The sequence below is a fragment of the Pinus tabuliformis genome, chromosome 7, assembly GCF_031772625.1.
Source record: "Pinus tabuliformis cultivar Carrire ecotype Pingquan chromosome 7, CPIR1, whole genome shotgun sequence".
NCBI classification, from domain to species: domain Eukaryota; kingdom Viridiplantae; phylum Streptophyta; class Pinopsida; order Pinales; family Pinaceae; genus Pinus; species Pinus tabuliformis.
Window position 1 is genome coordinate 1,799,553,415 of NC_142293.1, and position 14,165 is coordinate 1,799,567,579.

The following is a 14,165-nucleotide window of genomic DNA, read 5'->3' on the forward strand; positions in this document are numbered from 1 at the left end:
ATGATACATCCGCCTCAGGTCATCAGGCTTGAAGGACCCGAAAATCCTTCCATCCTTGTATGAAAAGTTCTATCAGTGAGGGTAATTTCCTCAATTGCCCAGCGTACCACATCAGTGTAAGGTAGGACCTGCTCTCTGGCTGCTATTCTGTGCAAAAAGGAGTCGGCCAAGTCTTTGAGAGTTGCCTCGGACTTCCTTTGTTCATCCACACTAGCCTCAGTCACTGTCTTTTCCGGTTGCTCGGCCTCTAACAGATTATATGTACCCTGCCATGTAGTGCTAGGAAGACCAGTGCATGTAGTATCTGAGATTAGGCCTTTCTTCGAAACTATAGCAGCTTGACCTGCGACAGGTGTTACAGTAGAACCTGCAGCCTTCTTGAATTTCTTTCCCATCATGTTCAGGCTTCTCTCGACAGCTGAATTCTACACAAATGCAAGAGAAATCGTAACAAGGAAATAACAACGACAATCCATAACGGGATAGATATATTACTTGAAGCGTGGCAAGATTAATTCTAAAAGTGGCTGCGGATCTAATGATTTGAGAAGGCACCGCAGATGCAATGATGGTGATTTTACAGCCTGCAGCTCCATAAATGACCATTACTTCGTTATTAAACCGAATGACCCCTTAAAGCGTGCAACATATTTTTTCAAAGGTCTAATCGTAAGTGTTCGTTAAATCGAAGGGGCAAAGTTTTAAATACGCATGCATTACCTTATCCCTGCATTTAACGGCATTTTGAAATCTGTGCTTTTGTCAATCGGATTCAAATATAACTTTAAAGCTTTGAAACAATCACCTTTTAGGAATTCTGGTCATCGTTAAGCGTCATCGCATCGCATCGGGGGTGTGAGTGATACTATCGTTTGGGAGAGATCTTGGCGAATGCCGATTGCGACATCGCATCGTATTAGCACGCGAACACATTCCTAGATGTATATCAAATGATTTGCCGACTACCGATAGCGATATCACATCGCATCGGGGAAAAGATCTGAGCGTCTTATGAAAATGTATGGGATTCCGCCGACTACCGATAGCGATATCGCATCGGGTCGGGGCTTAAAGTGTTTTTTACAAGAGGCAGCGCCGATAGCCGATCGCCGATATTATGTCGCATCGGGGTGTAAGATATGTGCTCTTTTTGTGTGTGCATTGAATACCGCCGATCGCCGATAGCGATATCGCATCGGAAAGGACCAAGGTGACATGCGATCTTGCGATTGCTTTTTCGGACTTAACCAAAAATTGCTTGTTATTTATTCAAAAAGGCTTTTATTCACAAATTCATTTGATTATCATACCTTTTTCGAACAAATTCATTAATGCCAATTAAAATTTTAAAAGGGACCCATTTCATATGTTAATTGTTTGTGATTAAAAATGTTATGAAATGGGGGGTTGTTGTAGGGCACAACACCACCTCAAAATCAATTTGTATCATCCCATCATATGCTAAAGTTGGTTAAAAATGGAGCACCAACATATATAGTGCAATGTCATCCAATGGAAATATTGGCCTTAGAATTTGTTAGCAAAGAACCACTTAAGATTCAGGAGTTAATTTAAAATCACGACGCAGTATTCCAAGATTTTGTTGAGAAATCCATTAGGGTGGCAAATTAATTGATTTATCTTATTATGACATTATCTTGTGATGTTTCATTATTAGTTTTTTTCTTTCCATTTATCTTTTTATTATCATCAAGACTAATGCCAATCAATAAACAGAGGAGGACACGAGATGTAGGCACACAACTAGGGAAAAACCCCTACGTAGGGGAAAACCTAGTCAAGAATTCTTCCTTCAGTAGATTTAAAACAAAATTGAGATGACTAAGACCCTCATAACCTAGACCAAAGACTTCTTCCATCCATCAAGTCAATATTGTCACGTCACACTTCAGTTCTGAGTTCTGTATTGGATATTTCATTTGACATAGCTTTGTTCAACAATATGATAGCACTCCTTGACAGACTTCGGTATTCTGTTTCAATATTTCAACTATTCCATGCTTTTATCATGTTTCAATGGTGACATACTTCAATTTTGTTGCAAATAATTCATCCTACAGTTCTGTGGCATCCCCAAGTATGCTTCGGTCATACTACAATAGTGTCTTCAATCATACTTCACTTTTATAGCACCCTATTCTTGCTTTGGTCCCGTGATAACATGTTCATACTTTGATTTTGTGGCAGTCTCCTTCATACTTCGACCATGTGATAGTCCCAAACAAACACTACAATAGCATTATACTTTGTTTATGTGATGGTCAAGTGTGCTTCTGTCTGTAGCAACGCTGAACCAACTTCGATCCTGTGATGATTCAGTCATGCTTTAATACTTCAGTTCTGTGGTGGATTAGTTATCTTGACCATGTAATCTCTGAATTATTCTGCCTGCAATTTTCCAAACTGTTCTCTGAAATTTTTCCGAACTTGTATCTCGGAAATTTGAGCGAAGTCTACATGCCTATATATAGATGTTTTCCACTAAAAATAAGTTGACATGAGATTAACTTAGAAGCCAACTTGTAGAATAATGATTTGTAGGTCGACTACAAGGTGACTTGACGCAGGAGACTTTTGACAAAATAAATTTAACTTTTGACTTAAATATAAAATCCTAAAATCCTACAATGGAGGCTTGACCTATTATAATTGACCCAAGCATGATACCCATGCTTTAACAAGTCAATTTAATTAATGATAAAATTTCCTTTGCTTTCATTTTGTAGGAATTTACAAGGTAAGTTCCTTATATAGAGCACCAAAGGACCCCACTCACAAACAGATCACAGATTAGTACACCAGTATTCTTGACGTGGTTAAAACCCTCAAAGAGGGAAACAATCCATGACTTGAGCCAACATGACCACTTCAGACAATTTATTAATGTAAAAGAAATAAAATTTACATAAGATTCTCTCATGACCAGTCACCTTACAAATGACCCTCCATGCTATTTAAATAGAGATCATGGACTAATCGGGTGTTAAGCCACAAATCAAGTGTTGGTAATACCAAGGAGAGAATGAGCTATCAGATCACTTCATGTCTAGAACATATCGTGATCGTTGGATTGTAAGTTACAAAAAGTACATAATAAAGAAACACACTTTACCTAACTATACATTAGACCATGTTATACTTAACTTCTTCTTTTTTTTTCCGAAGAAGAGAATTCATAATTTCTATTAAAAGAAATTACATGTTGTTGATGCCCATAGGCATATGCTATATTGTGGTTGTGCACCACTGTTCAAAAAGAAAAAAATTACATATAGGTATCCACAAGGATACAGTAATAAGTTCATGTCTATCTCAGCATGATCACTATACAAAAATAAAAAACAGGTCCGTCAAGTATGTTCGCTATACAGATAACAGTTCATAAAACTGAAGATGCTGCAGGAATGTACAATAGTTTATCATAATAGTGCAAAAATTATATGAGGCCATCGCCTCCCCGGAGGAGACCATCAATATATGGTCTATGATAGTATATGTGTATCCCCTCTAGACTGTGTTCCTCGATCAACCAATCTCCTAGAGGACGATCCACCGCTTCTTTCGAGAGTCGGTCAGCAGTTTCATTTCTTTCCCTGTAAATGTGAGAAACAGATATCTGGTCAAAATGTGTTTTGAAAAAAACAATTTCTTCCAAGATATGTTTCAAAGAGAATGCATGACAGATGGATTTGTTGTTGACCCAATCAATCACAGTCTTTGAGTCCCCAAAAATTTGTAATTGATGACAGTTTTTGGACAAAGCAAAATATAGAAGGTGCCTCAGGGTCATGAGTTCAGCGTGGTTGTTTGTACCCGGACCGAGTCCCACTCTCAATTGAAAGTAGTGTGAATCAGAGAGATGTAGAAGTATGCCTCCCCCATAGCCTTGTCTCGGAGCTGCCCCATCAAAATATGCCCACGGCATATCTTTGTTTATGATTTCTGGGGTAAGGATCTTGGGATTTTTCTGTTTGTTATCAATTGGAATCTCATTGTATGTTGCACATATGGAAGAGGGGAGTAGGTTCCAATTTACATTGCAGTCCTCAAAAATGATAGCGTTCCTTCTATTCCAGATGTGCCAGGTGATCAAAAGTGGCAAGTTCCTGGGTTTATCAGATGTCATAGCATTCCACCACCGATCCCATGTCGTGGGTATGTCCTCCCCTTGCCATACCGCATTTATATTGAGTGCCCGGGTTGTCTGTGTCCATAAATCCTTTGTGATCACACAGGTGAGAAATAAATGGGGAGTAGTTTCTTCCTCATTTCTGCATAGAACGCACCAAGTAGGTCCAGCAAAAGTCCTTTTCCTTAGGTTGGTTCCCGTGGGAATTTTGTCTGCAAGGATGTTCCACATGAGAAGTCTTGTTCGTGGTTGTGCTTGCAAGTGCCAGATAGCAGTCCACCAGCTTTTGTGATTGTCCGGATTTTTTGCTTTGATCAGTTTGTAGTATCCGATCTTCGGCGCATATTGCCCAGTTTTGGATACAACCCGGATTAGCTCATCCTCTTCCTCCCTAAGTCTGATATGTGATTCTATTAAAGCTTGTATGTAGTCTTTCCAGTTTGTACTCCACTCTTCTGTCAGTTTCCATTGCTGCTCTATTTTCCAGGCTTGTGAGAATATGGTGGTATGTTGTTGATCGCCTATCTGTGAGAGATATTTGATGCCCCTGTTGTTTAGATGAAGGACCAGCCCTTCTGGTAATATATGCGCATTTCCGGAGCCAGGCCATGGATCATAACCAATGCGGACAGAATTTCCATTTCCAATGCGCCATAAAAGATTATCTCTGATAAGAGGCATAGCATCTAGAGTGGCCTTCCATATTGCCGATATGCCCTGTCAATTCCAATGAGGCCTCCGGATCCAATCGATTATGTTCAAGGGCCATATATACTTCTGGTGTATTACTTCAGCCCAGATACTATTCTGTTTAAGTAATAGCCAGCCCTGCTTGGCAGCCAAGGCTTGGGCAAACTCCGGGAGAGCTTTTAGGCCCCACCCCCCCCATTTCTTTGGAGTAGTGATCAAGGACCATCTCGTCCAGGCAAAATTTTTTCCTTTTTTGTTGCCATTCCAAAGGAATCTGTTGCAAGATTGTTGAATCCTATTAAGAATGCCCTTGGGGATCCATGTGAGAGACATCCAGTATACTGGGGTAGCGTCAAGGACAGATTTGATCAGCAGAAATCTGCCTGCTTTGGACAGGAGACGGTGATGCCAGTAGTTGATCCTCTTTTCTATTTTGGAGATGAGCCACGACCAGTTCTCTATTTTGTATCCATCTGGTTTTAGTCTGAAGCTCGGATATTTGATTCCATCCAGTAGATTAATTTCCAGGAACGGGAATTTCTGAGTCGCCGGCAAAGATTCCTGATTTGTACACCCCGCCATGGACATAGTCGATTTCCTTTTGTTGATCTCCATTCTCGTGGCCTGACAGAAGAGCTGGAGGATATCATTTAGGGCAGTGGTGTCCCTCACACTCCCATTTATGAATATAAGAATATCATCTACGAAGAGTAGATGGGTTAGGTAATATTGATCCATGATTTTGAGACCACTGATGTCCCCGTTCCTTTTAGCTGATGCTATGAGCCTGCTTAAGCCTTCCATGACAATAAGGAAGAGCAAGGGTGAAAGGGGACAACCTTGTCTGATACCTCTGTTGATGTTGAAACGAGTGGAGGCCGAGCCATTGATGAGGATAGCGAAGGATGTTGAGGAGATGCATCCCATAATCCAATTTATAAGTATGAGTGGGAAGCCTATATGGGTGAGGACCATCTTCAGATAGAGCCAGTTAACTTTATCAAAAGCCTTAGCAAGATCAATCTTAAGGGATATGCCTTTGAGATTCTTATGCTTAATCGAATGTAGAGCTTCCTCAGCGGTGCCAATGGCCTCTTGGATATGTCGATTTTGGAGGAATGTAAATTGTTCAGCAGAGATGTGTGAAGACAGTATGGGCTTGATGCGGTTTGCTATGATCTTGGAAATGATTTTGTAGAGACAATTGCATAAAGAAATTGGACGGAAGTCATTGAAGGATGTAGGGTCATCTGATTTAGGAATCAGGGCTATGTAGGTGAAGTTCATAGGTGGGTGTATGTGCCCTGTGATGCGGCTTTCTTCAATGACCTCCAATAAGTCCCCGCCCAGTAGATCGAAGAAAGTCAGGTAGAACTCCACTGGCCATCCGTCCGGCCCTGGGCTTTTATCTCTCTTGAACCATTTGAGGGTGCTTTCCAATTCCTGTTTAGTAACAGGTTGTATGAGATCCTCAATATCCTCCTGACCAACAAAACAATGGAAGTGGCTTGCAAGGTTGATGATATCTGGAAGATTGATGGCAGTCGGTGCTGTGAATTGCCGTTTGAAGTGAGCAACTCCCAATTTGGCCAGTTGCTGGTGAGTAGTAGCCCATCCTTCAGGTTCACAGGGCAGTTGCCAGATAGTGTTTGATGCGTTTCTACCATTTGCAAGATTGTGGAAGTATTTGGTATTACTGTCGCCAGCTTTGAGCCAAATAGCTCTACTTTTTAACCTCCACAGCTCCTCTTTTTCTTGTAAAATCTTAGATTTTTGTGCAACCAGCTGGTTCAGTAAAGTTTTCGAATCCTAAGATAGATAGCCAGTCCCCTTTTCGTCCGTCAATTTCGCTATCTGAGCTTCTGTATCAATAAGCAGCTGTTCATCTCTGAGTCGCTTCCTCCTAGCCCAGGTCTCAATAATTTTCCTTAGCTCATTTAATCTGTCACAAAAATCCGCAGCTTTCCTCTGCTCTTGTAGAGGTGGTTGAGATCCCCAGTAATCCAAGACCATTTTAATAAATTCCTGGTCTAAGAGGAAACCAATTTTTTTTTTAAAATGGGAGCGGGGCTTGAATTTTGCATCACTGATTTGAAGGAGGAATGGTAGGTGATCAGAGAGTCCTCCTGAGCTGACCCATTGTCTATACAGAGGAAGTAAAGGAATCAGTTCCTCATGCACCATAAACCTGTCCAGCCATCTTCCCAGTGTTGCCTCCCCAGTTCTCTGATTATGCCAACTTGGGACTTTCTTATTCTTAGGAATATCAACCAGCCTATTTGCATCGATTAGTATACGCATCTGTTCAGAGATGGGATCCGTCTATGCATGATGTCCCCATGATTCTTCAACACCCAGGGAGAATTTGAAATCACTGCCCAAAACGGTGGCCCTCGTAATGAGATTGATTTCCAGAAAGTTTTGCCAGAAGGACAACCTATTCTGGTTAGGACCATAGATGTTGATAATACGGATGGGGAAACCCAGCTCCCCCATGAAGATGTCCATTCCGAGGAAACCTCTGCCTCCCCAAGAGGAGAGAGGCTTTCCTTTTCTAGGATTTATGCCCATAGCCAGGCCACTTAACCGTCCATTAGCATCAAGACCTTGAAATATCCAACCAGGGAGTAAGGCCTGTAGGGTTCGCATCGCCACCTCCGAGGTGCATAGGGTCTCTTGTAAGAAAAGTATGTCACATCTGGATTCCTGAATCAGTCGTTTTAGAGCCAAATGCTTTTTGGGGTTGGCTAATCCCCTACAGTTGAAGGAGAGCCAAATCATGGGGAACCACATGCCAGGGGCTCAATTTCTCTAAGTGCCCGTTCTATGGTGTATTGTCGTCCTTGGGCAACATCAGCTACTACGCTTTGAATAGCTGAGTTGATTCGAGATGGACGGCCCCTCTTAGGCTTGTGGTATTTGCCAGGGGAAGAGCCCAGACCAAGCATTCTAGCACGGGCTCAAGGTCTGAGATGGTAGGGATGCGAACGAGAGCCGGCCGGGGAGGATGAGGGATCGGAGAGGCCCTGCTCCAGCTTGTGAGAGGAGAGTGTGGTGGAGAAGGTAGGGGGGGGTGGAGCAATAGTGCAGAGGATGGAAGGTAATGGCACCTGGTGAATAAGAGGGGACCTCAAAGGGGAGTGCATAACAGAATGCAATACATCAGATAAATTATGAGAATAGTTGGGAGTAGATGCATTACTCGGATGAGATGATGCAGTCTCCGCTGTCTTGGATCTGGTGCGCGGTGGAGCAGGAGTGGATGTAGCCTTCCTTTGGGTGCTAGTCTTCTTGGCGCCTTCTGATACCACAATTGCAGGAGGATCAATATGAGTCTGTTCCCCTTCCCTAGGGTTGTTTTCTCCTTTGTTTTGATCCACTGTAGGCTGCTGTCTGGGTCCTTTTGTTTCCTCGGATGTCACCCCTGAAAGCAGAGGGCAATCTTTGTACAGATGTCCAATTTTGTGGCATCTACGGCAACGAAACGGGACACCTTCATAGTCCAGCAGTTGCTTGCGAGAAAAGTGTCTGCGATGCAGGGTGATTTTCTCTTCCAGTCCCGGCCTAGTGTCGAGGTGAACCAGAATGCGGGCCATGGTCATGATTCCAGTCTGCTCATAGGATTTGTCGTGCTCCAGGTAGGTGCCCAGCGCGTCACCTATTCTCTTGAAAACTTGCGGAGTCCAGAATTGCATGGGCAAACCAGGAAGTCGAACCCATATAGGTCCGGCCCCCAATTGTTCACGCTCCGGGTCGAAGAGAGGATCCCAGCGCTTCAGCAGAACAGGTGCCATTTCAATATGCCAGTATTGGGAAAGTATCCATTGGGTATATTCAGGCCTGTGAAAATGCAATGCAAACCAGCCCCTCGCGAGAACCCTGATCACAGGAAGCTCCTTTAGGAGGGAGCCCCAAATCTCCTCAGTCCATTGTTTTAATCTTTCGACCGAATAAGTGCGCCCTCTTACCCTGCCGACCAGAACCTTTCGGGTGTTTTCCAAAGCGTCCGCCATCTGAACGTCTTCACCAAGTGTAAGATTGATATCTGAGTCAATAGTGCGAAGGAACTTGCCTTTTTTCAGCTTCTCCGATTGCTTTCCTATAGGGAAGTCCTTTAGGAGTCTGCGGCATGGATCAGAGGTGCTATACTGTGCAGAGCCGGCTGAGCAGGCAGGAAGCGGCGGCGTGTTAAAGCAACGCGAGCGAATAGGAGAACGGGGGTCAATATTGCTGGTGCCCGGAGGCAGTGATAAGGGGGGACGCTGAGTACCCAGGGAGGTTGACGGCATCAACGAAATGGATGAAGGGTTTGAGGGCGGTGGAGGCGGAGGGGGAGTAGGCAAAGAGGCCGGATTAAGGTTCTGGAGAGGCGTATCAAAGGATGGAGAAGACTGCAGGCAAGTACCCAGCAGATGGAGAGTTGCCGGTGAGAGGGGCGGACAATCGAGAGTCGGGATGTCAGCCAGGTTAACATCGGACTGCTTCTTTTTCCCCGGGAGCGGTAGTTGTGGATGTATGGAGGAGGCCGCTGTCTCGGAAACATGTTCTTTTCCCCAGGGTTTCATGGCAGGGCGATTATTATATGCCCATATGTCCTGTTGAGGCATGGGGTCCTCCTCGTAGTCCACGAGGTCCTCTTCGACCATATTACCTGCCAAAAACTGTGATGCCCCAGATACCGACCAGAGAACCGACCGACAGAGTTAAAGTAATACCTGTTCACGGGTTCAACTGAGAAAAACCCGCAGGGAGTCCCAGGTGCCAAGAAAAACCGGGAATGGTTAGAGCGCTAAACCGGTCAAAGGTCCCGTGATGCCTGCCGCCTGTCTGTTAACCGCCATGGACACTGAGCGAGCTAGGGTCGCTGCTAGGGTTAGGGTTCCGCCATTTTACCTCCTTACTCATGTTGTTATGCCAGAGACCTGTTCAAGCTCTTTAGTCTAGACCTCGGAAAAAATCTTATACTTAACTATTTCCTATGTGTCGGAATATCCTAACATCCCCCCTTAAGAATAAATTGGGATAGGATTGAAGGATGTACAAATAGGACATAATAGAAGAAGGAAGGAGACATTAGAGCCTATCCCCCCTTAGTGAAAACTTCTTGAACTCCAAACATAAATCAAAGTTTAGTAAACTTCACCTCTATGAGAGCCTTTGTAAATATGTCTGTAACTTGATCATCAGTTGAACAATATTGCACTTCAAGAACATGGTCATGAATGAGCTTTCTGATGAAGTGCATGTGTAGTTCAATGTCTTTGCTACGTTGATGTTGGACTAGATCTTTGCATAGTTGAAGGGGCACTTTGATTATCACACCAAAGTGTAGTCGAATGTTGTTGTTGAAAACCAAATGCTGACAGGATCTGACAAAGCCACAGGGCTTCCTTACTAGCTTTTATGGTGTCACGATACTCTGCTTCTGCTGAAGAGAGAGAAATCCCATGTAATAGGTCTAGAACCAAGAGTGAAGACATAACCTGCAGTAGACTTTCGATCATCAGGGTCACTAGCCCAGTTGGAATCAGTGAAACCAACCAATAGAGGACATGCTTCTTCACTGTAATGAATCCAAAACTGAACTTTACCTCGAACATAATGAAGTATTCTTTTAGTTGCTTTCTAATGAATTTCAAGTCGGTTTTGCATAAACTGAACAACAAGGCCAACAACAAAGGAAAGGTCAAGACGAGTATGGGTCAGATACAAAAGTTTCCCAACAAGCTGACGATATAAGGTATTATCAACTTCAGGAGTGTTACATAGTAATTTTTCACCATTGGTCATCGTCCCCGTTACCCCTTTCTTGCACTTTGGAGGACTCATTCCGGGACCTGTGAGTAGTGACATAACTTAAAAACACTTGCATTATGTTCCCCTAAGTATGGACTTCATGTGCCTTGAAGACATACCCTGCAAAATATCCTTGAAAAGTGCCCTTTTTCCATTAGCGCGGGTCCAAAATGTACTACCCGCGCCAATGAAGGAAATCCTCAAAAGAGGGCGCACCAGTTGGCGCTCTGTCTTAGAGTTACACCCGCGCCAACCGAGTTTGGAAAAGATTTTTAACAAACGCGTGCCCGGATGTTTTTTCCCTACAAATCATGAAGGTTTTGAGGATAATGCTAATCTCTTGGATGTCGAGATTCATCATCTATCCCTTACATCTATCCACAATGGATTTTTGGGGATAATGCCAATCCATAATGGGTGTCTTGATTCATTGTATCTTCTTCCCCTCCTCCATCTATAAAAGATTGTCCTCATGCATTTGACAAGCTAGTGATATTGCTAGTTTTCGAGTGATAGTAAGAGTCTTGGAGCATAGGGAGATTATATTGTTGGAAGTCTGAGCTGTGCATCCATAATCAAAGAGAGAGAAAGGTTTATTGCAAGACATATGTAGTTGTTCGCCCAGCCAGAGGAGGGATTCAATGTCAGAACCTTGGTTGTACTTTTCTCTGTTGATTACTCATTAATAAACGACTATCATTATGGTTTCGATCTTATTGTTCATTATGACAATGTTTGATCTATATCTTTTCTAACCGATATATGGTTGTATTTAGTGGATTTTATGCTTGCATTCGCTTCATTCTTTGCATGTGCAGGTATCCATTTTCGGAGATCGTGAGGATCGTGACTTGCTGGAGCAAGGGAGTGGGAATATCAACTCTTCTATGACATTAGCGTTGGTATTCAGGTTGGTTCTCATAATCCACTTTCAATTTCCAACTAGGAACTTGCATGGTAGCGTTGATTGATTGTTGCTAGACCCATTTTGGGCTAGTGGAATCGCCTCTGTCCGCAGAGGGGATTTACCTCTCCAACAATTTGGCGACTCCGCTGGGGAGCAGCTGCGGGTTGGTATCATCAGAACATGCATGTATTGACAAAAAAATGAAAATACATAAAACATCAAAAAAATGAAGAAATCATACCCAGCTCCTTGTCCCATTCCTCTTCCTCTGGCAGTGGGAGGTCTGGGTCCCCCATGAAATTAGTTCCCGCGTATGGCCAATCCTCCACTACGATCAACTGACGACGGAGCCATATAAAGAACTCGGGTCGCCAAGACATCTGCTGGCCCCCTCCTCCTCTGGGCATCAATGCTGCCCAGCATGTCTTCCTAGGCTCTCGTGGCGCTGGATCAGCCACTACAACTCCCTGCATCTGAAAGAGGGGTAGTCGTTCCAAGAAGAACGACACCACAATTGAGCCATACCCGAACTGTTTCACTTCTCTGCGCTTACACTTTGTAAGCTGCCTTTTGATGTTGGTAGTCACCGCTGTAGCCCAGTCAAAGATGGTGGGGCTGAGGCATTCTGTCGCTAGTAACAGATGATTCTTGCTCGCCTCATGGGGCGCCTGTACCCCAGTTGCACGCGTGATGGTGAACAATATCACCTTAAGAGCCAAATCCTGGATGGTGGTGATATCCACCTTGGCACTGTTTCTCCCAAATTGTGCCTTTGGACACACTCTGGCCTTCACTTCACCTATCTTCTCTCCGGAAGTTCTGCTTCCAGTCAAAATAGGGCTTGCCCCTCTCCGTGATAGCCCAGTAATGAAATACACATCAAACACGTCCAGCGTCTAAGGTTTGGTCCCGTAAGCGAAATACTTGGTCATCAACATCCCAAGCATCCACTATGAACTGCAATAACTCTGGCTGAGCTCGCAGATAAGATGTGAGGAAGAACATCTTGAGACCACAGTCCCTCAAAGCGTTCATACATTCCTCATCCTCGATGGCCAAGGCATCTATAGCATCATTTTCATGTTCTTTCCATTCCACCACCATTTTTGCTTGTTTCCTGCAGCCACGAGGATGAATAAGTCATTATTGGACCACTGGTAAGCTTACAAACCGGACAAATTTCAAAAATAATGATGAAATTCAAGGTAAAATTTAGGTCGCACCTTTGGGTAAATCACCCCATTGGCGCGGACCCGTGCTGGATACCCACGCCAATGGGGCGCGGACCTAAATTTCAAATTCCTCCTTATAGAGGCTCAATCAGGGGACAAAATGCATAAAAAAGGAATGGAAATAAAGCCAAATGAAGCACCTCTTACCTGGAACCGACGAAATCTCGAATGGTTGCACGGATTGGCTGTAATCACCGCCTGAAGTTCGCCCCCCAAACGGACCACCACTACTATTCAAGAGGTAAAAAGTAAAAAGTAATTCTATTTTTACATTTTCACCATATTTATAGACTTTTTGACTCATTTTTAGGTTTAAAAAGTTATTTTTTGAATATTTTAATATATTTGTGGTCGAAAATGGATTTTACGATTGCTTCTTGTATAGTGACAGGTCTTTTACGCAACTTCGATGGTGAAACGAGTTATATTTTATACTTTTTCGGACTCGGTAAATACACGAAAAAGTCACTATGGAGTCATCTTTCAGCTCTTTTCTGACTCGCTAAACATGAAAAGATCGCCGAGTTATCCCTCTTGACTCGTTAAACGTAAATAAGAGGCGGTCGTCTTTAAACTCTTTTCCGACTGTGTAAAAACGAAAAGATCGTCGGACCTTTGTCGTTTCAGGTTCGTTAACGGTTTCGAAATGACGTGGTTTCGATCGCTTTTTTACTTTTTCAGGTCGAAATCACTACTTATGAAAAGTACTCCTCGATCGTAATGGTCGGGCGGTTCTTTTGAGCATTGTTTTATACTTTTTCGGGCTCGAGAGACACAACTTTACGAAAAAGGACACCTTTGGAGTTTTCTTTTCCGCAGTCTTTTCAAACTCTCTAAACATGAAAAGACGCTGAGTTTTTCCTTTGTCAGACTCGTTAAAACTTAATGACATTGGAGTCCGTCAAGATGACGTTACAAGCATATGCTATCCCCATCAAGCTTGTAAATAAAAATAATTGGGGTACTCGCTAGAAATGGTAGAGGAAAATGGAACCATAATTATTATCGTGTCGGCAGTATGTTGCTCTTGAACATGGCACTTGTCTGCTGTCGTGTCAGGGTAGGGATATCTCATCTCATTTTTCACTTACCTCCGTGGATTTGGGTAATCATGTTTGACCTCTCATCTGCTTATTGCCTCGTCACCATGACCTCTGATCCATTGATGTCAAATACTGCCAATTCCACTGTCATGCTGCCGATATGTTCAAGAGAAGTTGACCTATGCAGAGTAACAACCTCCTTCTGATAGCTCACACAATTTTGATCCACCACAATATTTTTTCTCTGTCTCGTGTCGATGATGTGGTAAACACTATGGCCCACCTTCGATCAAGGTCACTTCCTGTCGACGTCAACTCATTATCCAGGAAGCTGATCTAGAGACTCC